The sequence below is a fragment of the Neofelis nebulosa genome, chromosome 7 (assembly GCF_028018385.1).
Source record: "Neofelis nebulosa isolate mNeoNeb1 chromosome 7, mNeoNeb1.pri, whole genome shotgun sequence".
In the NCBI taxonomy this organism is placed as follows: Eukaryota; Metazoa; Chordata; class Mammalia; order Carnivora; family Felidae; genus Neofelis; species Neofelis nebulosa.
The window spans coordinates 43201673-43227016 of NC_080788.1; the positions used below are offsets into that span (position 1 = coordinate 43201673).

The window sequence follows — 25344 nt, forward strand, 5'->3', positions numbered from 1 at the left end:
GGTAAGACCGAGCCCAATGGTTCTCAAACCCAATTCCCCTGAACACTGCCATTCTATCACTGAAATCAAAGCATGGGATTTCCCTCCGGTTTTCAAAGCAAATTAAACCACGGATACCACTGACTACTTGGTTTATTATGATCTAAAAGGATTTAATTTCTCAACAAATTACAAGTCTCTTGTTAAGACTTCACTGATTTCAACCAACACGAGTTATTAGCGAGAAGCAGTTGTAACAGCGTGGCTGACACAGCCAACAGAACATGGAAGAACCCTGAAATTCAGAGCACTTGGCCTCTAGCTCAAGTCCGACCTTCCCTAGGCACCTCCTTTGACCACTACAGCCGGATGGCCTACTCATTTAACAACATGCCCCTGGGCTGCTGGACAAAAGAATGGCTTCGCTGCCCTCAGAATTCAATCTACTGGACAAAATTAAACGGGCACACACACTAAACTATTTCAGACCACGGCAATGTGTCATCTATTGCTAAACCGTGTGGCATAAATGATTGCAGGCTTCTGATTTTCCACACAAGCAATTAGGCATCACAGAAATGGCTACATCCTCCCCATGCCTCTGCACTGAAGCCCTTTAGGATCCGTACTCAAGCCAAAAAGTCTTTGTAATGTTTCAGCCTTCCCACAATTTAATTTTAAAAACTTAATATGCAACTGTCCCTGTGGACCTTGGCAAGAGTGTATAAATCCATGCCTTCACTTCGAACACACACATTCTGCCCGTGTCCACCGCAGAGGTCTCCCCTGTCCTGGGTGCTATAAATCCTCTGAGCTGGTGCCTCGTGCCAAGAGAAGCAGCCTGGTGCAGCATCCCCAACAACGGAGCTATTTACCAGCTTGTGATTTGTCTTTCCTGACCTTTATGTGTAAGGTGGGCTAGCAAATGAAACCAGCAGATTAAAATAGTCTATTCCATTAAAAAAGAAAAAATACTGTTAGTTTTAAACGGAGGTGGGCAGGGCTAGCACATCTGGATCCAATCCTCATAAAGTTTCACAGTCTTATCATCTTCCCTCCCAGAGGGAAAGCAGCAGAGAGCACGGGGACAGAGCAGAGGACAAGCCAAGATCCCTGGATCCTGACCCAGGCTTTGCCACTAGCCCAACGTGTGACCTTGCATAGAGTTTCTGACCTCTCTGGGGCTCAGTTTCCTAAACAGTCTTCCAGGCCACAACACAAGTACTAACTAGTAATATGATTCAAGTGTGGGTGAATTCATTAATGACCTTTACTCTTCCGCTTGACTGTGTTTGCAAGGATTCCAATTCTCCTGGGAGGAGACACAGCCATTGTTCTTTTCTCTGTGGGGCACTTCATTCCCCTTTTTTGACTCCTCCCTTGTCTTCCACTCTCCCAAACCTGGCGGCCTGTCCACTTCCCAAGTTCAGCTTCTCAAAGCAGGGCTGGGATGAGAAAGAGCCCCCAGGAGAGTTTCCTGAACTGGCACTGTGCTCTGACTATAATGTCTAGCACAGCAGGTCTTGACTTCCTCAAATAAGCTTCTAATTGTCTTTTCGGAAATGTGTGTGGACGCTTATTTCAAACCATTTGGCAAGTGCCTCAGAGGGTATTTTCTCTGACATTGTGGTTGGAGGGGGGATTTAAGAGTCTGGAGGAGCATTAGAAAAACTGCACTCCAGCTGATCCTGTCCTTGGATGGAGATAAAACAACTTTTTCGGGCACCCACCACTGGTATGATGCAAACCCCCACAGGTCTCCAAAAATTACAATCACAGACTTTTACATTTGGACCTCAGTCTTCTCCCGGGAGCAGTAAGAAGGTGTCCTGACTGGGTTCATGGACGCCAAGGGTTATGACACACTTTGGTGGTCCCAGTGGTGCTCTCCTGTCCCCAGGCATCATTCTTCCCAGATGCAGTATTAACAGGACAGTGAGGGGGTTCCTGACAGCAGGCTGGAGACAGGCCCTGAGTTAGTAGGAACTGAGTCCAGAAGATGTGCCATGAGCATTCAGTCTGCATTCAGAAAACAGAGTTCAAATCCCTGGCTTATCACCACATCCCTGGTTTAAAATGTTGACCGGTGTCCCTGCCCTCTAGGCAAGCCCTAATTTTCCCCAGATTTATTGTGTGTGCACATTCACCTTAGGGTCTTATTAATATGCTGACTCTGAGTCAGCAGGTCTGGGTTGAGCCTCAGAGTATCAACAAGTTCCCAGGGGGAGAGGATGTTGCTGGTCTGTGGACCAACTTGAAATAGCAAGGACAAGGAGATTTATGATCTAAGCCAGGGTTTCCCAAACATCCCTGCTAAGAATCACATGGGTAACTATTAAATGCACAGATTCCAGAGCCCCAATCCAGATGGGCGCAGGCCTGGTGAACTGGACATTTAACACACACTCAGGTGACTCTTATTATCAGAGAAGTTTGGGGAAGCCTGGTGTACCTCATCTGCATCTCTCATTTTTTAAAAAAATTTTTTAATGTTTATTTTTGAGACCGAGACAGAGCATGAGTAGGGGAGGGGCAGAGAGATGGGGGACACAGAATCCAAAGCAGGCTCCAGGCCTCTGAGCTGTCAGCACAGAGCCCGATGCAGGGTTCAAACTCATGGACCTTGAGATCATGACCTGAGCCGAAGTCAGGCACCTGCATCTCTCATTTTAAGAAAGCTCTCACAGCCTGTGGGAGCCCTTGCTTCTTTTTTGTTGTTCTCTTCAGGTAAGGTTACTTAAAATCTAATCTAGCTCCTGCTTCTGGGAGTCCTGTAGAGGCATGTAGAGGGATGACAGCTCTCCCAAGTCCTGGAACACTTGGAAAAGGACCGTCTTTGTAGAGCCTGAGCTCGGGAATCCCCCAAGGGACTGAGGGCATCACTAACTGGGTCAACACACCTCTAAATCATCACTCAGCTCCCCAGCTAGAAAGCTCTGCTCCCACCTCAACCGTATCAGTCAAGGACAAAAACCAAGCAGCACAGCCCTCGGGTACAACTTCCCATTGCTGCGAAGATGATCCAAAAGAGAGAAAAATCGACACCTCAAACTCCTGTCCCGAGGTTGTCTATAAGGACCAGTGCAGCTCAGAGGTGAAAAACACATTTGTCCACTGACTCACCCTCTTTAACAAGTGACAGATAATTACCCAGAAGCACACAGTCTGCTTTACGGTTCATTATCTCACTGAATCTTTGCAACACATCCTTGATTTGTCTGTTTTACCGAGGACACCAAGGTTTACGGAGGTCAGGTGACTCACCCAAGGTCACACGATCATTGGCGACCACTGTGTAACAGGCTCTCACATGTTACCCTTTGCAACAGTCATCCCTGTTCTGGTTTGTTTTAATGCCTCCTGCTGACATATAACCTTCATGATCCTGCTTTCCATGAGGGCAGGGCCTAGGTCTGTTTTGTTCTGGGCTGTATCAACCATGCACCCTGTGGACGCTCAGAAAAAAGGCTTGCCAAGCTGATGAATGTCTTCAAAGCCAAGGCTTATCCATGATAACAGGCTGCCTCTAAAACCACAACAAACAAACAGGCCTACCCTCGTTTCAAAGACTCCCAGCTGAAAAAACAGGAATTTCTAAGACCTAAGTTGGAGGAAAGATGGTGAAAGGGAGTCAGAAGGCTGGGAGGATTCTTCTCCCGCTTCTGCCATCTTGTCCTCACATCTGGACAAGCCACTTGACCTCTCCACACCTCAGGTTCTCTATGGGCATGGTGGTTTAATTCGTCCCCCAAACCTCTGTGAACTCCCACCCTGTACTGGATCTGGAGCTAAGAAGAAAATGACCTGGAAGAATGAATGAGAGGCCACATCCACTCCTCAGCGGCTCTTGCCAACTCCACTCCTCCCTCCCCACCGAACACCAACAGAGGCAAAGCACGCACGAAGAATGGCTTTCAAGGAAGTATGGTGCAAAGAGGGTTATGGGGGATCGCTGGCATCACAAAAGGAATCTTTACTTGTCAAACTAATTCACTAAAAGGATGGCTATCAAGACCGGTTCCCCTGATATATTTTTTGAGTCAGGTTACTTAAGTATTATTACATACAATAAGTGTCCTCCTTTTTAGGTGTGTAGTTCAATCGATTTTAACAAACATGTGAAGCTCCTGCTGTGGTTTTTAACAGTTTATTTCTAACTTCCAGAATATGTTATATAAAGGGACGTGGCGCGTATGGTCCAATGAACCAAAATTAATTTTAGCTCCTCTTTCTAAAAGTGAAGGTCCCCATTCTGCCAGAAGGAAGAATACAGAACTGAAAAACCTGTCTTGAGGGGTCGGGAGTGGGGGGACCAATTTGCAGAAACATCTGCCGGGCATGGAGCATAGAGAACCATGATCTGTTACTCCATGCAACTGAATCCCCTTTACTAATAGAAGAGTCCATCCTCCAGCCCCCACTTCTCATTTACCCAATTTTTAAATACATACCCAAAGGTCATCCTTAACTGTGCAGTTTAAAACCACAGAGCCTCCTTGAATGAACTCCAAAAATCTGTAATAAATTTCACATCCTATCATTGTTTCAAGGTAATTTACCTGGACAAAGAACATAACTTTTGTTTAAAGACTTAACTTAAGGGGCGCCTGGGTGGCGCAGTCGGTTAAGCGTCCGACTTCAGCCAGGTCACGATCTCGCGGTCCGTGAGTTCGAGCCCCGCATCGGGCTCTGGGCTGATGGCTCAGAGCCTGGAGCCTGTTTCCGATTCTGTGTCTCCCTCTCTCTCTGCCCCTCCCCCGTTCATGCTCTGTCTCTCTCTGTCCCAAAAATAAATAAAAAACGTTGAAAAAAAAAAAAAAAAAAAAAAAAAGACTTAACTTAAAATGAACTGCATGAGCTCATGTAAAAAAGGGAGAGAGGATTATTCAAATAGAACTCTAACAATCTATTCAAATTATATCTCCTCTGCAGAATTAGGTCCTGGTAACTTGAGACCAAGACAACAGCATTCCCAGCTAGAAAATGGGAACAATGCAATCAATCTAACAGTGTTTATAACTTTATTATGGGGCCAGTAAAAAAACAGAACTGATTTCCAAGCCTTAGCTCAGTGGCCCTCAAAACTTCAGTATACCTAAGAATCTCCCGATAATGGAAACTCCACTTTCTTGGACCCCACACAGACCTGCCGAATTAGAAATCTCTGGGGATTGGGCAGCTACAGTGTTTAACCTTAGTCCCACGTAATTGTGATGGTGGTGGCTAAGGACCACACCCTAAGAGATACAGCCCAACCTAAAGGAGGATGTACTAAAACAAAGATGGTGAAGTAACTTGGACATTGATACTGAGTATAGGTTATAATCTTAAGGCTAATGGCCAAGGCTTAGAAAGGTTTTCGCTATGCATATCAGCAGATAAAACCGCACAGTGACAATCTTTCATTAATGTGCCTGCTCTAAGTGTGGTTCCCAGACCAGCAGCTTGGAATTAGAAAGAAATTTCTGGAGCTGGGGGCCCAGGAATCCATGTTTTAACATTTCTTCAGGAGATTCTTCCATACTGTGCATGCATGTTCCCGCACATTTTAATGCAAATATTTTATAATGATAAATACTTAATCACATTTTTTTTTTTTTTGCCTTGTCCTCCTGATGGTTTTATTTTTGCTTTGATAAAGTGATGTTAGTTAGCAGACCCTCTCAACTTCTCTCCCACCCCTTCCCCACTGTGGTGCAAAGTGCATATACGTAGCACAAAAAGTTCAAGCTAGACTTTCCACTAGCTGAGGGACAATTAGTATGTCCTGAACAGCCAAAGAGCTCCAACCAAACCGGTAAATATGGTGGCAGGGGTAATTATGAAAGGAGATCCTCTTGGGTTCTCAGTGGCCCCTGGTTCCAGCGAGTACCTTTCCATGATGCCTCCTAGGGTCTGCCATAAAACCCAAAAACATCAAATAGGAAGTTAGTGGTGTTGGTGGTTTATTTCCTTCCCTCCCCCTCCCAGTCACCATCTAAAATATTACATCTATAGTAGAGTGCACTTGTTCTTACATTTTGGAGTACACCAGAATCTCCAGGGGGAAACTTAATTAAAAATACAGATTCCTTGGTTACAACCTCAGCTTCCGATTCAGGAGTATTCCAGAGGGTCTCCTCAATCTGTATTGGAGCAAGCTTCCCAGAAAATTCTTATACATATCAAGGTATGAGAATCACTGGTGTTATGGGAGAAACCTGGGATAAGAGTAGAAAATCTGAGCTTAAGTCAAACTTCCCCAGAATTTGGTGTGTAAACCTCGAAACACCTCAGCTTCCTCAACGTAGAAACGGCCTGCCTTCTGGGGCTATTATGGTGGCAACACACGTACAAGGCCTCAGTGAAATACAAAGTGCCAAAAACGGGGTAAAACTGGTGGGTGCAGAATCCCACCACGATTACCAACTTAGCCTAAAAATGTACCATCAATAAGAAGCATTCTACATCAGATTCAAATTCTGAGAAACAGGTCAGTGACAGTCTGTGAAATGTCCTGACTCGTGTCCCCGCAAAAATGGTATGCCTGTGGCCCCTGAGTGGCTCACTCAGTTAAGCATCTGACTTCGGCTCAGGTCATGGTCTTACAGTTCTGGAGTTCGAGCCCCGCATCGGGTTCTGTGCTGACAGCTCAGAGCCTGGAGCCTGCTTCAGATTCTGCGTCTCCCTCTCTCTCTCTGCCCCTCCCCACCAACTCTCAAAAATAAACAAACATTAAAAAATAATGGTATGTTGGAGCCATAACTCCCCAGCATCTCTGAATGTGACCTTATTTAGAAATAAGACCTTTACAGAGGTAATCAAGTTAAAATGAAGATCCTGGGGGGGGGGGGGGGGGGGGGCTACTCCATTATGACTGATGTCCTTCTAAGGAAGAGAAACATGGACACAGAATCAGACACGCACAAGAAGACTGCCATCCACGAGCCAAGGAGAGGGGCCCAGCACAGATATGCTTCCCTCACGGCCCTCGGAAGGGAAGCACACAGATCTTGGACTTCCAGCTTCCAGAACAGAGACAATAAATTTCTGCTGTGTAAGCTGTGGATCTGTGGGGCTGTGTTACAGCAGCCCTAACGAAGGCAAACAATCTGACACCTCCCACTTCAAGAAGAAATGCCCTTCTGCTGTTCCTTTTGTGGAGGACACTTGGGCCCCCAGTTGCGTCTCAGATTCCCCAGGGCTTGTTCTAATGTCGTCACCATGTACATTCATAAAGCTCTGTGTGAACCACTTGTCGGGTTAGAGGGAGAGCCAGCTTTGACAGGGGGTGGTCCCAAAGCTTCACTGCAGGCTGTGCTGTGGACTCTTGGTCTATGGCAACTGTCACAAAACCAGAGCTCTGAAACATCTGCAAGTTCACCAGCAAGTGATTTACCATCCTCATAAAGCTGTCCAAACCCAGCCCTGCACAGCCAACTCACACTCCCTTTTTCCTTCCATCAGAGTGGCAACCACAGTCCGTGTCAAGCACCAGCTGGTCTGAGAGCTGTGAACCATCCTCGGTACTCAGGGGCCTAGGGATCTGAATCAAGAGGATCCTAAAGGCCTTCAAAGAGAGGATTTGCTCAAACTGAATGCACCTTTCTTTCTCCCCATTAGTAGGACAAGACACATGGTGGAAATATCCCCCTCAAAAAGATCCTTTCTATATGAAGACGGAACCCTAGAGGGTCTTACCTAGTAACCAGAGGGGGGGTGGGAGAGCAAGCAGCAGACTGGTTCCATCGGGATGGTGGTCCTACACCAGAAAGGAGCTGTTTCTGTCCCATGTGCAAGGCCTACAGGGTGACTTTATCCCCTACATGCCCTTCTTGGGCAACCTCTCCTAGGGTAATTTAAACACACATACACACACACACGTGCCCAGGTCACGCTCTCAGGGATTCCAATTAAGTGCGTCAGGTGGGGTTTGGGAACAGCATTTTTCATTTAATTCCAGTATAATTAACACATGATGTTAAATTACTTTCAGGTGTACAATATAGTGATTCCACAATTCTATACATCACTCAGTGGTCATCAAGATAAGTGTACTCTTAATCCCCTTCACCTATTTCACCCCTACCCACTCCCTCACACACACACACACACACACACACACACACACCAAGTTCCCCTCTGATAATCACCAGCTGTCCGTATTTAAGAGTCTGGGTCGTTGTTTGTTTGCCTCTTCTTCGTTTTGTTTCTTAAATTCCACATATGAGGGAAATCATATGGTGTTTGTCTCTCTCTGAATGACTTATTTCACTTAGCATTATACCCTCTAAGGAACAGGGCACATTCAGGGCAGAGAACCACAGCCATGAATTAAAGTCCGGGTCCAGCCAGACATCCCAAGGAGAAAGCATCTATGGTAGTCAGGAAAGTGGGATTCCACTTTCAGTTTTGCCAAGTGGCCCCGGTAAGTCTCATCCTTCCAAGCTTCAGTTCTTTGTCAAAGGAAGAGAATGACCTAGAACTATTCAGGCCGCCCGTTTTTAAAAAAGTAGCTTCCTGGGGTGCCTGGGTGGCTCAGTCGGTTAAGTATCCCACTTCAGTTCAGGTATAATCTCACGGTTTGGTTCTTGAGGTCAGGCCCCATGTCAGGTTCTATGCTGACAGCTCAGAGCCTGGAGCCTATTTCACATTCTGTGTCTCTTTCTACCCTTTCCGTACTTGTGCTCTGTCTCTCTCTCTCTCTCTCTCTCAAAAAATAAATACACATTGAAAAATTTTAAGTAACTTCCCTGGAATCACTCTCAGATGTCCCATAAAGACATGTCCCTTTCTTCTTGGATGTACTAATCCCAACTGCTTGATGCTTGCACCTCAGGCTGCCTTTGGCTGATGCCTTAGCCTTTAACCCTGCCAGTGAGGGCCCAGGAGTGACAGGTGCTGAGCCCAATAGAAAGCCCTTCAAGGAGAAAATTAAGCCTCTTAAAGTGCCCTTGATGTAATCTCTCAAACCCAGGAATAATCCACACTCCTCTGGGAAGATTTGCCATGCATGACCTCGGGCCACACAGGAAATATCTTCACTTACATCAAACTTGGTCCTAGCCCCGAATGCCAAGTAATTATGGGTGGTCTTGCAGCAATGCAAATAGAGAAGACAGGGGTTGTCCTTTAAACACAGGAAGCTTTGGGACTCTCTAAGCTGGGTGCTTGAGACAGCAGCACTGAGAAAACCATCGCCACCCGTCTGCAGGAATGCACTCTGCCATGGGAATGCACATGCCACTCTTCTGCTCAAATGCAAAAGAGAAAGGAGACCTCTCTCCATGCAGTCGAGTGGACTCTGGGGACGAGTGAGACACCAAAACAATTCACCAGAACATCGAGGTCAATGATACGTACTTCAGACAAGGGCATTTACTGTCTTCAACCCAGTGACAAAAGTTACCAAGCAGACCACTTAAGTGCCCCTCCTTCAGAGAAAAAACAAGAGGGGCGACCATGTGTCCACAGCGACCTAGCCTCCACAAGTGCCTTCTATCACTCAACAAGTAATTAGCAAGGAATGGGCTTCATTCATTCATTACTTGAATCTTTAACTCTTAACACTTGACCTAAAAAAATATTGTTCCCATGAGACACCGCTTTTCCACTTATTACTCACTTCCTTTGTCAGATTTGAGCTAAGATTTTTTTTTCTTTATCTAAGGCTAACCTGTCACCAGCCAAGTCTTCTACATCGATTACTCATTAAAATTGTTACCCACTATGTGCTAGGCATGGTTTTGGACACTTGGGGACACAGCACCAGATAGTTTCTCTCCCGGAGTTTATATTCTAGTGCCATGGGGCAGACAATAAATGAATCATGCATATAATATCTGGGAATGATAAATGATAGGAAAACAAAAAGGGCAGTGGTTTGAGAGCAGGGGCTACAGGGTGCCAGGGAGACCTCTGCGGAGGTGCTAAGGGAGCTGGCTGGTAAGTGAAACGAAGTGTGAGAGAGCGCCCCCAACCTGCAGGGGCTAGGATGAGGAGAACCAGCAGGAGGGCTGGAGGTGGTGCGGCCAGGACACAGGAGAACGGGGTGAGGACGGTGGCATGGAAGCCTAGTGAAGAAAGTGTCCCAGAGAGCGATCAGCTGGCGAACGGCTGCTGAGAGGCTGCAGAAAGGGACAAGGAAGAGCCGGCCCCCAGATATCACGGGTGCCTGAGGAAGTGTGGCTTCGGTAAAGGGGGGAGGGCAAATTGGGGTGGGTCCAAGACAGACTAAGAGGGGAGGAGGTGGAGCAGAATGTATGCCAATTGTTTCCAAAAGGGTCACTATTAGAGAGGGTAGAGGAATGGATGAACCGCTGACTGGGGGATAGGGTCAAGAGTGTGCTGTTGGGGCTGCTTTTTCCCTTAAGAAGAGGCATCTCTCGGGTGGGGGATTATCCATCGGACAGGGAAAAGTGATCACGCAGAGGAGAAAGGGGACACGTGCATGAGGACAGAGCACAGGCCCCCAGGCACATGTGGCTACAATGCTCTGCGGTTACAAGGCTGTGTGGCTACAGTTGTAGACAGACTAGCAGATTTCGCATGGGAAGATGATGACACCCGTTCCTAATTGCTTCCTTTTTCTCACTGAAATAGCCGGTCATCAGCTCAAAGTGGGCGGGGGACAGAGACATAGGGCACCCCACTGTGCCAAGAATCCCCCTTGGGGTCTCTGGTCATAAATCAAGAGACCATACAGATACCTGAGTGTTTTCTCCAGCGCGTTCCTCAGCCTCAGGCAGGAGCACAGGAGGTAGAGGGTGGGGTTTTCCCAAGGGAGTTAGATGAAGGGGAAAAGGGTCAATCAAGGGAGTTGGTGTATGCAAGCACCTGTGCTGGGGCAGGGGAGGTCAGAGGAGAAGAGAGGGATGACGGTCAATGGAATCTGGAAGGGTCACCAGGTTAGAGGCCCTGGTAGGGGGGAAGGCTCGGTGGGACTGGATACTAAAAGGAATAAGATGAAAGAGAAAAGGTTGAGGGTCGGACTGGAATGCTTGTCAAGATATTTGCTGCAGGTCCACTTAATGATCATGAGAAGGTCTACAACCCTGTTCTTCAAATGAAGGACTAGTGGGTCGTAAAATCAATGTAGTGGGTCATGATGAGCATTTTTTTGAATTGAGCAAAATAAAAAGTCTAAGAGTACAGTATACGTAGTAAGGTTGAATGTTTGAGGAGACCTGTTCCAGTTGTGTGTATATGCTTGTTATCAGGTCATTACATAAAACCTCTCTCCCTTGTGGACTGGTGTTAAAAATCAATCAATCCGTCAATCAATCAATAGAACACTGAAGCAAGGTTTCTCAACACTGGCATGACTGACATTCCAGGCCACATAAGTCTTTGTTGTGGGGGCTGCCCTGTGGCACCGTAAGATGTTTAACAGCACCCCTGACCTCTCCCCATTAAATACCAGCAGTACCCCTTCCTCCCTTCAGGCTATGACACACAAAAAAATGTCCCTAGATGATACCAAATACCCTCTGTCTAGAGACACCCATGGGAGGGATGGCTCAAGTAGGGTAGAGGAAAAGATAACAAAGAGATGTGGCCGGGGCACTGAGTTGGGCAGGCAATCTATATAGATTTCAAGTCACCAAAACTGTTGATGGCACCACACGACTCGCTGTTCAAAAATTCTGATTATCAGGAACCCTAATAAAACATAATTAGGCAGGAAAAATGGTTTTAAATGTTTACAAAATTCAATTGTAAGACTTCCTGTAAATTAATCTATATAATGTAGAACTGTAAACTAATAAGCCAAACCTATAACCCCAAGATATTTTAGCAAACAAAAGTGAACTAAGGATCACAGAAGGGAAAGTGTATTGGATGTATTGCCGTATATAGGAAGATGTTACTGTTTTGATATTTTGATTATCATAGGGAAATCTAGATTCCTGTATCTATCTGATACACCAGCCACTGGTAAGATTTTTATTAACATGTTTTCTAATTATAAGAGAAATATACCCTAAATATAGGGAAAATTTGGAAAATACGAGAAAGTATTTTTAAAAAATTTAAACATCTATAATCTCAACCACCCAGAAAAAGCCATTTGGTCTGCTCCATTCGCACAAAATGTCAAAAAAAAAAAACACCAAAAACAAAACAAAAAAATGGTTGAAGGAAGGCCAGATAAACAAAATCTTCAAAAAATGAGGCGGCAGAGAACTGTAGGTGGAGACTCTCTACCTTGGCGGCATATTAGAATTACCTGAAGAACTTCCCCACTAATGCCACGGCTCCACCCAAACCAACACATCAGAATCCCGAGGTGATTCCAATGCATAGCTGGAGTGGAGAAGCCTACAAAAGAGACCCATCCTACAAGTTTAAGCAGGATCTCCCTCATGAAAATTTCCCTCCTGTTTCACTTTTTTCCATACACCCTGCTACCATTACCAGTTTTGCTTTGCTGATAACTCACATGTGAAACCATTAGAAAATAAAAGGCACGAAAATTAAGTAGCTAAAAATAGCACAAGTGTTTAATCTGTTAAAGAATTTTAGAATTACGTGATCAGTCGGGAGGAAAGGCTTTCAAAAGGGAAACTTCTTCTTGAGCTTTGGGTCTGCCAAGCCGCTAAGGACTTACAGACAAGTAAGGGACCCTGAGGACGGCCAAGCATGTATGTGCCACTGATAAGCACTGTTAGAAATGTGTCCCCTCTGGCAACAGTGAAATAAACACTTGTTGAAATTAATGGCTACTGCACTTAATTTCCTCCCAAAAAATGCACTAATGATCAGATTACAATGCAATTTAAGCAACATTTATCATCCGGTCACCATTTTCTTCACAATGCCCTTTACATGTAGCCAACTTTTAATTAAAAGAAATCAATGACTTCAAATCTTGAATATGCATGTATGTTGGAAAAACAAAAACCACACAATCTCTAACAGTCTTCTCCACTCTCTCATGAGAATCCATTACAGAATATTTAAAACCATACTCATGAACTCTGACTTTCACTGTGGAGTAGACAGATATCCATCTATCCATCAGTAAGTCCCCAAACATGTGCAATGGATGCAGGCAAGAGTTAATTACCACAACCCAAAATTTATTTCTCCATGCTTGGTAAAACTGATAAAATTGAGTGAATTTGCCTTGAGTGGCATTCTAATTTCGATCCATGACAGGGCAGAGCCCTGGCTGGACAAGAACACAAGATCTGCAAAACAGGAAGCTGGTTTCTCTAAACCAGCAGTTTGAAAAATATGGTCCATGACCAGCAAGATCAGTATCACCTGGGAACTTATTAAAAATGCAAATTGTCAAACCCCACCCAAGACTTACAGTCTGAAACCCTGGCCAAACGACGTGGCTTTTAGCAAGCCCTCTGGGTGATTCTGATGCATTCCAGCTGGGGAACCGCTGGTGGTATCTAAACCATGGTTTTCAAATGGTGCAGCAGAGCCTGGGTCCCAGTGGATTGAGACTCAGTCTCCCACCAGGACTCGCAGGGTCACCTAGGATGGACTTCTTCAAATGTGGATGGAGTTTCCACTGCTTTTCCACAGCTTTTTGGGGGATAACTGCCAAGAACTCGTAAATTCTATCAAGTTTCAAAAATCACACTAAGAGGCAAAATTACAAATGGTTCACGTGAAGCAGTCAGCAAGCTAGGGATCGTGTGGAAGGGGACCTGAGTTTGAATGCCAGCACAGTCATTAGATAGCACCTCTCTGAGGCTCAGACAGGAAAACCAAGCCTAAGGACATGTTGCTGCTATCTGAGAAGACTCTGCAATTGGCCAGACCTTCCCTCAGTTGGGATCAGACAAAGTCAAGGAAAAGGAGAACACTTGCTAAGAGCTTTCTTGATCTCTTATTGTCATTACTCCCCTGGGGGAGAGAGGTAAACAGCATTTCCTGAAGCCACCCTTTACGACCAAGGCAGAAGGCACGGACTCAAAAGTGGGAAATTTCAGGATGTTAAAAGATAATTAACTACAAGTTTCCCAAGAGATAAAAGATTACTGCAGAAAACATAAGAGAAAGCAGGTGTAATATTGCTCACCTTTTGTTTCCAAAATGGTCCCAAACAAGATTCGTATTCATGAACCAAATACCATTTTAAAGTGTTTCCCTATAGAAAAGCTTTTGTTTGAGCAAGGAAACCAATCAAGGTGTATATGGAGCAAGTCAGTCACCTCCCCTTCCCACTCCCAATTTTAAACAATCTCAAGTTTTGTGTGTCCTTCACATCTCTCTCCAAGGTTATATACCTAGAGCTTCTTTTTTAAATCAGAAATAGGATCATACTAAATTTGATACTCTGTAACTTGATTTCATTTACATTTCATATGTCCTGGACATCACTTGCAAAATAATCCAAAATTATTATTCATCCTGATGGACATTTCATGTTGCTTCCCATTTTTTTACTACTACACTATTATTGTAGTATTTTTGTAATACTACCTTAAACATCATCACACATAGATCCTTGCATGCTGATGTTTTTATTTCTGTAAGACAAGACTCCAAATATGTGATTGCTGTGGCACATGGCGGCAAGTTCCAAACTTAGAAATTGCTTTCCCTAATCTTCCAACAATTCATACTCCCAAGAGACTGTAAGTTGCACCTCCCCCCATACATCTAAAAGAGAAGATGTTACCAGTTTTTTTTTTTTTTTCAATGTGTATTTATTTTTGAGAGACAGGAAGAGACAGAGTGTGAGCAGAGGAGGGGCAGACAGAGAAGGAGACACAGAATCCGAAGCAGGCTCCAGACACTGAGCTGTCAGCACAGAGCCCAACACGGGCTCAAACCCATGAACCATGAGACCTGAGTTGAAGTCAGCATTCAACTGACTGAGCCACCCAGCCACCCTACCAGTTTTGTTTTTAAGTGGGTCAGTTGGATGGACAGAAAACAAATACTTATTTTAAATTTGCATTTCCCTGACCATCGTGGAGGCTGAGAATCTTTTCACATGTTTATGGGCCATTTACATCCCTTCTTGTGGGAACTGACTATTCGTATCCTCTGTTCATCTATTATGTTGGCCTACAAATACAACTTAATCACACACTCATTTCTCCCCCCACCACCTACTAGATATGTAAAATACAAGTAAGTATCATCTCCTAGGAACTCGGTGTGTGAGGTTAGGACAGGATGTCTTCTGAGCATGAAGCACATGGTAAGCCCTCAAAACAACTGGGTAAGTGAATAGCAGACTTAAGAGAATTTTGTTAAGACTGCAGCTAGAAGAGTAAAAAGGAAATACAAATATTCATTACTTTTCTAGATATTCAGAACTGCGTCACTTTGGCTGAAATTAAATGGTTGGTTAAAGGAGAAACAAAACCACGCTTTTGGCACTGACTCTGAAAATCCACTGTGAAAAATGGGTGACAAATGAGCACAGTTTTAACTCACAGTTCCAGGTGATGCATAAAGAAAAGGCTGTGATGGGGCGCCTGGGTGGCGCAGTCGGTTGGGCGTCCGACTTCAGCCAGGTCACGATCTCGCGGTCCGTGAGTTCGAGCCCCGCGTCAGGCTCTGGGCTGATGGCTCGGAGCCTGGAGCCTGTTTCCGATTCTGTGTCTCCCTCTCTCTCTGCCCCTCCCCCGTTCATGCTCTGTCTCTCTCTGTCCCAAAAATAAATAAAAAATGTTGAAAAAAAAAAAAAAAAAAGAAAAAAAGAAAAGGCTGTGACAACCAAACCATTTTGTACCAGCCTTGTCTACCTGGTGTCATTCAAATGGTACCTGACACTGAACCAAAGGTTGTCAGGATGGTGATGGACAGGAGATGCCTACCTTGGAGTGCCTGGGTGGCTCAGCTGGTTAAGTGTCCAACTCTTGATTTCAGCTCAGGTCACGATCTCACAGTTTGTGGGATGGAGCCCCACACTGAGCTCTTTGCTAACAGGGAACATGCTTGGGATTCTCTCCCTCCCTCTCTCTGCCCCTCCCCCACTTGTGCACACGCAGGCATTCGCTCTCTCTCTCAAAATAAATAAAAATTTGAAAAAGGAGAAGCCTACCTTAAGGATTTCATTTCTTTTTTTTGTGTTTTGTCTCCACCCCCTCCAACATTTTTTGCCATTCATAATCTGCTTATTGAGGAAGGGGGCTGTGGAGAGGGCCTGCAGGCGGAGTTTGACAGAATGCAGATTCCTTAACTCTTAACTTTAGGCAAAACATCTGGTTAAACCTAGCATTTATCCCCATTATTTGTAATAGTTCTGTTTGGCTTATGTTTTAACTAGTCTCCTTATTAAATATAAAAGTAATAGGATTAAGAAGTTCTGGGGGGAAGTACTGTAATTAAAAAGGCACCAGTTGGGTATGTTAAGCTGTAATTCTGGTCCTGCTTATTAAGTTTTCCTTCTTGCCTTTAAAATTTTGTGTACCCAATAAAAAAGACTGAATTATTTAACTCTTTTTTAGTACTTCCTGTATTGGCCAAACACCACCCAAAATCTCCAGGAAAACATTATGACTCAAAAGTTCTGAATCAATAATGTCACAGATCACAAGTTTCAGACACGGTCCCAAGAGTCTGGGGCATGCCACACACACATCACACAGCCTGGTAAAGTGACAGGCAACTGTCCAAAATGCACTGGCGTTTCCTAACCTTTTTGAAGTTACAAAATCTTTTTAACAACAACAACAAAAATGCAGGAACTTTGAGCAACCCATGAAGTTATAATATGAATCAGGCAAGAAGCAACAAAGCACAATTTGTAACACTGTTAACAGCGACATAAGAAATTGATAAATATTAAGGTAGTAAACTTGGGAATGAAGATGGAAGGGTTTGCAACTTCTCCTTTTTAATTTTTTATTTCAGCTTTATTAAGAAAACTATTTTAATTTTAGATACAGAGCACAAGTGCAGGAGCAAGAGAGAGGGGGAGAGGAGGGTGGGGGGAGAATCTTAAGCACACTCAATGCTCAGCACAGAGTCCAACTCGGGGCTTGATCACATGACCCCGGGATCGTGACCTGAGTTGAAACCAAGAGTTGGAGGCTCAAGCGACTGAGCCACCCAGGCGCCCCAAGAAAACTCGTATTTCTAAAATTTTTTATTATATAACATTTAGCACAAGCACACAATAAGTGACATATGTAGTTACAAGCATAAGGCTAAAATGAATAATACATTTTTAGATGTATAGTTTTATTTTTCTGAGCATAGTTGGTAAAAATTTAGATTGTTCACCATCTGTAACCACCCTTAACTGCTCTTGGGAACTAATGATCTGCTGGAAATGAGGGGTGGAGGAGAAGGGGAATCAGTATAATTTTAAGTTACAAAAGACAGAAAGTGGACTAGAAATCTCCATCTCCCCCCATCACTCACTTATACCCCCCTTTGTAAAACCTGACTTCACTTAAAAATACTCTAGGAAAGGGGCAAAACCTGACTTCACTTAAAAATATGCTAGGAAAGGGGCACCTGGGTGGCTCAGTTGGTTAAGCATCTGACTTTGGCTCAGGTCATGATGTCCCAGTCTGTGAGTTCAAGCCCCGCAACATGGTTCTGTGCTGACAGCTCACAGCCTGCAGCCTGCTTCCGATTCCATATTTCTCTCTCTCTCTCTCTGCCTTTCCCCGGCTTGCTCTCTCTCGCGCTCTCTCTCTCTCAAAAATAAAACATTAAAAGAAGGTTTTTAAATAAAAAAAAATACACCAGGAAAGAGTGTTTGGTTTGAAAAACCCTAAACAAGGGGTGCCTGGGGGGCTCAGTCGGTTAAGCGTCTGACTTCAGCTCAGGTCACGATCTCACGGTTCGTGAGTTAGAGCCCCCATTGAGCTCTGTGCTGACAGCTGGGAGCCTGGCACCCGCTTCAAATTCTGTGTCTCCCTCTCTCTCTCTGCCCTTCCCCTGCTCTCACGTTGTCTCTCTCTCCCTCTCAAAAAATAAATAAGCATTAAAAAAAAAAAAACCTAAACAAGTAGGGTTAGCAGGTGAATTCAAGACACAACTATAAGCCTAAGCCGATAAAAAGTATCCCCAGTAACTTATTTAACAAATTTAAGTTTAAAATTTTTGCTTTCCCTTTGGAGGCAGAAGTACAACATCACTGTCAAAAACAGACACCTTTTTAAAAAGTAAAAAAAAAAAAAAAATACATAAGAGTTTAATTAAAATTTTTTTTTTTTTTTCAATGTTTTTAATTTTTTATTTTTGGGACAGAGAGACACAGAGCATGAACGGGGGAGGGGCAGAGAGAGAGGGAGACACAGAATTGGAAACAGGCTCCAGGCTCCGAGCTGTCAGCACAGAGCCCGATGCGGGGCTCGAACTCACAGACGCGAGATCGTGACCTGGCTGAAGTCGGCCACTTAACCGACTGCGCCACCCAGGCGCCCCAAGAGTTTAATTAAAAAGTGTGTCTCCTTGATAACCTAAGTGGGTACAAAGGCAGAGAAAAATCAGTGACTTCCTCAATCTGAAGAGCCCTGTGTTTCTGTGATTCAAGGTACCATCACTAAGACTGGGAGCTTTACGAAATAGACGGCTTTCTGCAATTGATTTGAGTCTCTTCTAAATTAGTTATGCTAATTTTGGATATAAATCTATCTTGGGCTCTGGGTGTTTTCCACAATTCCAGGGTTCAATGAAAAAAAAAAATAGCATTCATGCAGGTGTCCCTCAAGGCCACGTGTCACATCCACCACCCCTCCACAGTTTTTGTATAGATGTCCGAAAATCAGCAGTCAAGGAAGACAAAAATCTTGGAAACGCAATGGCTGACATCCACACTGGAGGCACTTAATGAAGTGAACTAGCGAAGCAGCAGCCTAATCCCTGACATCAGATGAAAGCTTCACATCCCCCCTTTTCTGTGATCCCTTGAAACCTCTCCAAAGATGAAGCCCCAAAGTGCTGACATGACCTCAATACTATGGCATCATTTCAATAAGACGCCAAGGAGAAAGGCTTGCGTGTTTCTGCACTCAGCTGATTGTAGGTCAGCAAACACGCCCTTCCTCTGCCCCTACACAAAGCAGAGATCACAATCTGCTGTATTTCCAAAGAAAAGAATGCCCACAGCCCCACTCCTGAGAAGTCGCCAACTTCACGCTCTGGAGAAGGGAGGAGGATAATGTGCAACCTGACGAATGCCACAAGTCAGCACACCAAGGTAGTATTAAAGGCAAATAAGTGGTACGTTTTTGTCATTTATGTACATTTGGGGGCCCATTTCTCCGGGGCATCATCCCTACCCTCCTCTTTGTGCCTTGGACCACGCCAAATACTTCGGCTCATTCTCTCGTCTTCTGGAAATAATCGGAGGTTAGTCTTCACCACGAGACACAGGGATTCTGAAACAGCCTCCTTTCCCCTATTCACCTCGACTCTTCACGGGCGGCCCAATTCCAAGTTTCCCCACGCGTCACCTGAAGCCCCAACTTCTGGAAACGCCCCCCTTACCTAGCCTCCAAGAGCTGGCATCGCGGCGAGAGCCGAGCACGCAGCCACGGGCGCTGCTGCTGTCGCCGCCGCAGCCAAGGAGGCGAGGCGAGGGGAGGGCCGCTCTCCGGCCCCGGGGACGACCGCGAGCCAGGCCCTCGGCCCCGACCGCTAGCCGGCTCGCCTCCTCTCCCTCAGGGAGCGAGGTCCCGCGCCTCGCGCAGCGCCCAAGCGAAGCCGGGCGCCGGGAGCACGCTCTGCACCGGGCGCCCGGCCGGGGGACGCCTCCAAGCGCACGGCTCCAGCGGAGCGCCCGGGCAGCCGCGGCGGCTGGGGAGAGGGGCGTGTTCCCTGCGACTCGGAGCCTGCAAGCCGCGTCTCGGCGGGACAGCGAGCGGAGGTGAGCCGGACGCGCAGCCCCTGACGGCGGCTCTGGGCCCTACACCCGGGCCGGGCCGGCCTGGCGACGCGTCGCAGCCCGCGCGCCCCTGCGGGAACAACCTCCGTGCGCTCCCTACGCGGCCGCCTCCGCTCCTGTCTCCGCGCGCAAACTTTCCCGGCCAGAACCCCTCCTGCCTCTCCTGCGGGGGCGCCGCGCTATCCCCCGGGCCCCAGAAACCGTACGCCCCCTCCCTCCGCAGCCGAGACCCACTGAAAATATGGCGCCCTCGAACGTCGTTCCTCGGTCCCCTCAGGGAATCCCGAATTGCCAGTCCCCAGGACCCCCGGCTCCCAGTGGGCGCGAGATTGCAGCTTGCGGGGCCGAGGGAGGAGAGGGCGCCGCTAGTCCAGTGCGAGGCCAGCGGCAGCAAATCCAAATCCTGTCCTCGCTCTCGGGCGGGCGCTGCCCAGGTCCCTCAGCGGCCAGCAGTTTTGCTGGTGGCGAGATTGCCAAGGGGAGTCGTGGAATAGGCAGGTCTGAGAATCTGGGACTGGAGGAGCTCCGCACCGGCGGACTGTCTTTGCCTCCAGCCTCGACCGGAGACTTGTTTGCAAAGTGGCGCTGGAGTCCGGGCGGCCAGTGCTGGAATGAAGCCGCTCCGCCCGCGCCAACTCTCCTGGCGCGGGGGCCCGGCCGGAGCCGAGGGGACACTCCATGCAGGCGGGGCCCCTTTTCAAAGCCCAGTTACCGGAAACCCAGCGGGAGCCCCGGAGGGGACTGGCTGCCCGCGGCCAGGAATCCGTTCTCAGGCGCCGGCTGCCAGCCTGTTTGCAAACCGATGCGCCCAGGTCGAGTGCAGTGAAAACATACATGTGCAATAGACAGGTGCATAAATTTTATTTTATTTTTATTTTTTTTTGCAGAAAGCCCTCCTAGGACATCAAATCTGGGAGCTTTGCGGGGTTTTTTCTGCATTGGCATCACTCACGAGATGCAAAAGGGAGGAAAAAGCCACCCACATTTTCCTTCTGTAGAGGGGAGGGAAAAGACACGAGAAATTCATGCAACGTGCATGCAGCTGGAGGAAGAGGAAAACCCGAGTGAGCCGTGCGCCTTACCGGGGGATGCATTTACTGTCTCATTGCAGAGCGCCTGCCCCGGAGTGCAGCCGGCGTCCCCCCGCGCGCTCGGCGACCGCTCCGCTCCCGCAGCCGCTTCAGCCGCTGCCGCCGCCGCTGGCTCCGGGCGCGGAACAAGAGCCGAGGGCGAGCGCGAGCGCACGGCCCGCGAGCGCCGGGAGGGCAGGAAGCGCGTCATCACTCGGGGACGGCGCGTCCCCGCGCGGCTCCGGTCCAGCAGCGGCGCCGTGCGGCACCCGGGCTGGGCCGGCACGGTCACCTCCTGGGTCTCTGCCGGGCGGCTTGGTGCTGGGAGGATCCGCGGGGGGAGGCAACGTGCCGGCCGAGTTGCCGTGGGGAGAAGGGGTCGCAGAATGACCCTGGCTTTCCGAACTCGGGCTCCGCTGTGAGGGAGATAGGAGAGGAGGGGAAGCGGCGCCTATGGAATGGGGCCCCTGGGACGGCAGAGCGCTTCCCGCGGACGACTGGCCACCCTGGAGCCAGGGGCGTGGTTCCCACGAGAGTCCAGTGGCGCGCTCTAGGGTCCTGCTGCGGCGCTGCTGACCGGAGCCGGCAGCTGGCTGTCCCTTTCTGCACGTGTTGCACACGCGACACAAATTGGTGGTCAGAGGTCACTTAGGGTTTTTGAGAAAGGCTCTCGGGACGGGGGGAAGAGGGGCGGGGAGCACTCTCTTAAATTCATAAGAAAAAATGTTCTCCTGCCTGCTATGCCTTTGAGTAAGGGCAATTATATACCTGTTACATTCACACAGTCATTAGGAAACGTAGGATGACATGAAACAACGGGAAGGTTATTAAGGGGACAAGGAGACAAATCAGAAAATACTGTGTACCATAAAATCTCATTTTCTTAAATTACGATAAATGGAGAGAGGTAGAATAAACTGAACAGATAAACACTGGACAGAGGTTAACTAGATTCCTCAGTGATTGGTGGAAGTGTGGGTGATTTCTCTATTCCTGCTTAGTTCTCTAGTTTCTGATTTTTCTGTCAGGAACACAGTACTTTTATAGTTAAAAAAATTTTTTTTTAATATACCTTGCATTTTTTCCCAGCCCAACACAAAATGAGTAGGATAGACCCCTCTTCCAAAGAAATAAGTAGCAAATCTCTCCAGTTACTCATAAATGAAACTATGGCAACTTTTAAGTGTTTTTTCAGAGCACGAAGCTGCCGTTGCTATGAACTGGAGAGTGGGTTGATTTTGTAAACTGAAACTATCGTGTAGAAGTCTATTGGGACGTTGGATAAGGCTGGACATTCTGTAAGAACAATGGCATGTTCTTGTCTGGGCTGATGAACTTGATTTTATTATGGCCACAGAGAGTAATGCATAATACATTTATGATGTATTATCAGAGTACAGCTTTGTAACTTACGGGGAACAAACTTTAACATCACACAGCACAATCAGAACCAATGAATTGGCAACTTGAGAAAGTCCTAGAAGTTACAGGACCGAGACTTGCTAATTACACAGGTAAAATGTTTCTGTTCATACCTTTCTTTAGATTTTTTTAATGTTTTATTTATATTTAAGAGAGAGAGAGACAGAATGTGAGTAGGCAAGGGGCAGAGAAAGATGGAGACAGAATCTGAAGCAAGCTCCAGGCTCTGCGCTGTCAACACAGAGCCCGACTCAGGGTTCCTTCGAACCCACAAACCGTGACATCATGACCTGAGGCGAAGTCGGACGCTTAACCGACTGAGCCACCCAAGTACCCCCTGTTCACACCTTTTTAAACAGTCACCAGTCTAACAGAGTAACTGGTGGTGATGGCAAATCACCTCAGGGGATGGTTAAAAAGTAAATGTTTGTTGAAAAGTAAATTATTCCCATGAGAGATTAGTAATAAGCTCATTGAATTAATGCCACTTAAATTGTCCCTTGATTCACTGACAAAGAGCAACTGGGAGTTTTATAGTTCAAATGCCAGGTTTACATAAGAAGCTCATCAAAACTGAGAGAAAAATTGGTTGCAACTAAAGTAATTTTCTCTTTTACCTTAGTCCTTGGTTCATAGGGCCCGCTGGCTTCCCATCATACATCTTAAGATCAGTTTTGTTCCCCCAATCTAGACTTAAATTTTTTTCCATGACTTAATTCACCCTTAAAGTCCCCCTGTGCTCCTCCTCTGCCTGCCAGTGAAATGCTGTTTAATCTTAGAAGGTAAGCTCCATCATAGCAAGGATCTTACCTGCATCTCTGTGCCTAAACGCGGGTCTGGCACATAGTGGGTGCTCGATAAATATTTATTTCATGATAATAGCATGTTTGTTCACTGTCTACTTGGCTAGTTCCTAAGATGTTTAAAAATTCCTCTCTGCTGTTAGACCATCAGCATAATCCTAGGATGCTAAGGGTTTGTAGAATTATAACCCTGGTTTAATTCAATAATGTCACTCTTCAAAATAACAGCCAAATCCTAAGATGTTTCAAGCAGTGGGATGCAGGTATCTGAATATCTCATTATTAATCCAATTAGTCCTATTCTGTGGCTCTCCGAGATCAATCAAACCCCTTTCCCCAGTGAGAAAGAACATCAGTCCTAGAATTCTTTGCTTTAGTCCTGACTTCTAACCAACTGACTTTTGCACCCTTCACTTATTTTTATATTTTCTCTAACCTCTCTATGACCTCAAAGCCATTTGCTATTTCTTTAGAAAAAAACAACTCTAACCATTCTATTGCCTAGCATTATGTGTTTGAACAGGTTCCCCAAGAGAAGTAAAATTGATTTTACCAGTAACTTATGGTGAGTGCTTTGAAATTAAGATTCCTGCCCTAGACCTGAAAAGATACTTATTTCTAAATTTAGAGTCAGCTACTAGTAGTCTCCCTCTGTACTAGTCACAGTGATCATAGTTCAGTAGAGACCAAACAAAAACTTCTTTTAACAAGTTTGCCTGCTTGGACTTTGTCTCCACCCAGCAGAGGGAAACGTGCTGGCAGTTTTCTTAGAGTATCTAGGAGCGGAGCTAAAACTCATCCCATCGACACAATTTACCAAGGCTTCATATTGTCTCACTTCCTGCCAAGCAGATAATTAGAAACTGAAAACGTACTCATTTTCTGTGAATAAAGAGTACAGCATTTGGGGAAGTAAATCAAAGAGATAGCTTCCAAGTGACTTATAAATGCGTCTGGAACTACAATCCATTTTTTCCGCAAGCTAGAGCTGTAAATACCAAATAAGACATTGCTTGGTGTTAGAGCCAAATGCTACGACATTACTCCCCTCCTGTCATTGTACTATTCGCCTTAACCTCCTGACAACCTGTCTGCGTGTGTGTATACCTGAGCAAACCCAACTGTGTCATACTGAAGGGCCAGAAGAAAGTTCGGTAAATATTGCTTCCCACTTTTGTTTATAAGGTCATAATTGGTGCTATGTGAAGATATCTTCTAGGGCATCCTTGACATACACGTCAACAGTTCATGACATTTTCCCCTTTTTCAAAATTGTTGTATCCGTTCTCAGGAGCAAGGTAGATGTGGGAACCACATTTTCTAAAAATTGCCTGTTACTCAAAACCAGAAATGAAAACAAGATGCTCAGGCTTCTATTTTCATTTAACCTCTTTAGGTTTATAGAAATCTCTCCATCTCTTTTCTTGTTATAAGTTCTAGGAGAGAATATTACCCGATAATCAAAGAGGGAATATTACCTGAGTTTCAATACAGCATATAGTCAATAAGTTACTTTCATTTTATTTCAAAGGCAGATGATTGACACTTTGCAAGAATTAATGTTTTAGTTTTATGGGGCCCCACCTCATTCCTCAATGTTTGGGATGGAGTGATAGATGCAGATTCAGATTACTTTCTTTTCTTTTTTGCTTTTTTTAAGAGAAAATTGCTTACATAGACTCAGGAAACTATTGTTATTATTCTACCCATCACAGGACATACTTGATGATGATTTTTCTTTTCCTATGGTATATAGAACACACTATGGAATGTTCTTTAAATGCCCCTGAAGAAACACGCTACCTAGAAGAATATTTATTATGCTAAATTGGAATTCATATTTAAATAAAATAATTCATATTTAAATAAAATGTGAGGCAGGTTGTTTCTCTTTTGCTTGCTTGCTCATAGACTGGAGAAAACATGTTTGGGGTTACACAGTGGTTAACAATATTTTTATAGTATTTTTATTGTGGATCATCAAAACTGTTTAAATTATACATGTAACTTTTAAGTCTCTGGTCATGTGGGGATTTTTAATGTTATGTAAATATGTTTTCATGAAACGTTCTACAATGCAAAGGTACTATAGAAAGACTACAATTTAAAAAAATATTTGTTTTAATCTGTGATCATAGCCAATTGCTTCTCTTGTGAAAATACTTTGTTTAGGTATCAGACCAACTTTAATTTAAAAATAAAATATTGATGGGGCACCGGGGTGGTCAGTGGGTTAAGTGTCCGACTTCGGCTTAGGTGGTGATCTCAA

General features: G+C 45.6%; 1 protein-coding gene across 6 annotated transcripts in view; it reads right to left on the reverse strand.

Annotated features, from left to right (window-relative positions):
- Window positions 1–21023, reverse strand: part of TLN2 (talin 2) — a 441711-nt gene extending 420688 nt beyond the window's left edge. For 5 of the 6 annotated variants that reach the window (XM_058737523.1, XM_058737527.1, XM_058737519.1 and 2 more), the window contains exon 1: window positions 20863–21023. The gene's annotated coding sequence lies outside the window, so the exon portion shown is untranslated. The remainder of the gene's footprint in view (window positions 1–20862) is intronic. The other variant, XM_058737526.1, reaches the window with a different exon arrangement.
- Window positions 21024–25344: the final 4321 nt, after the last annotated feature.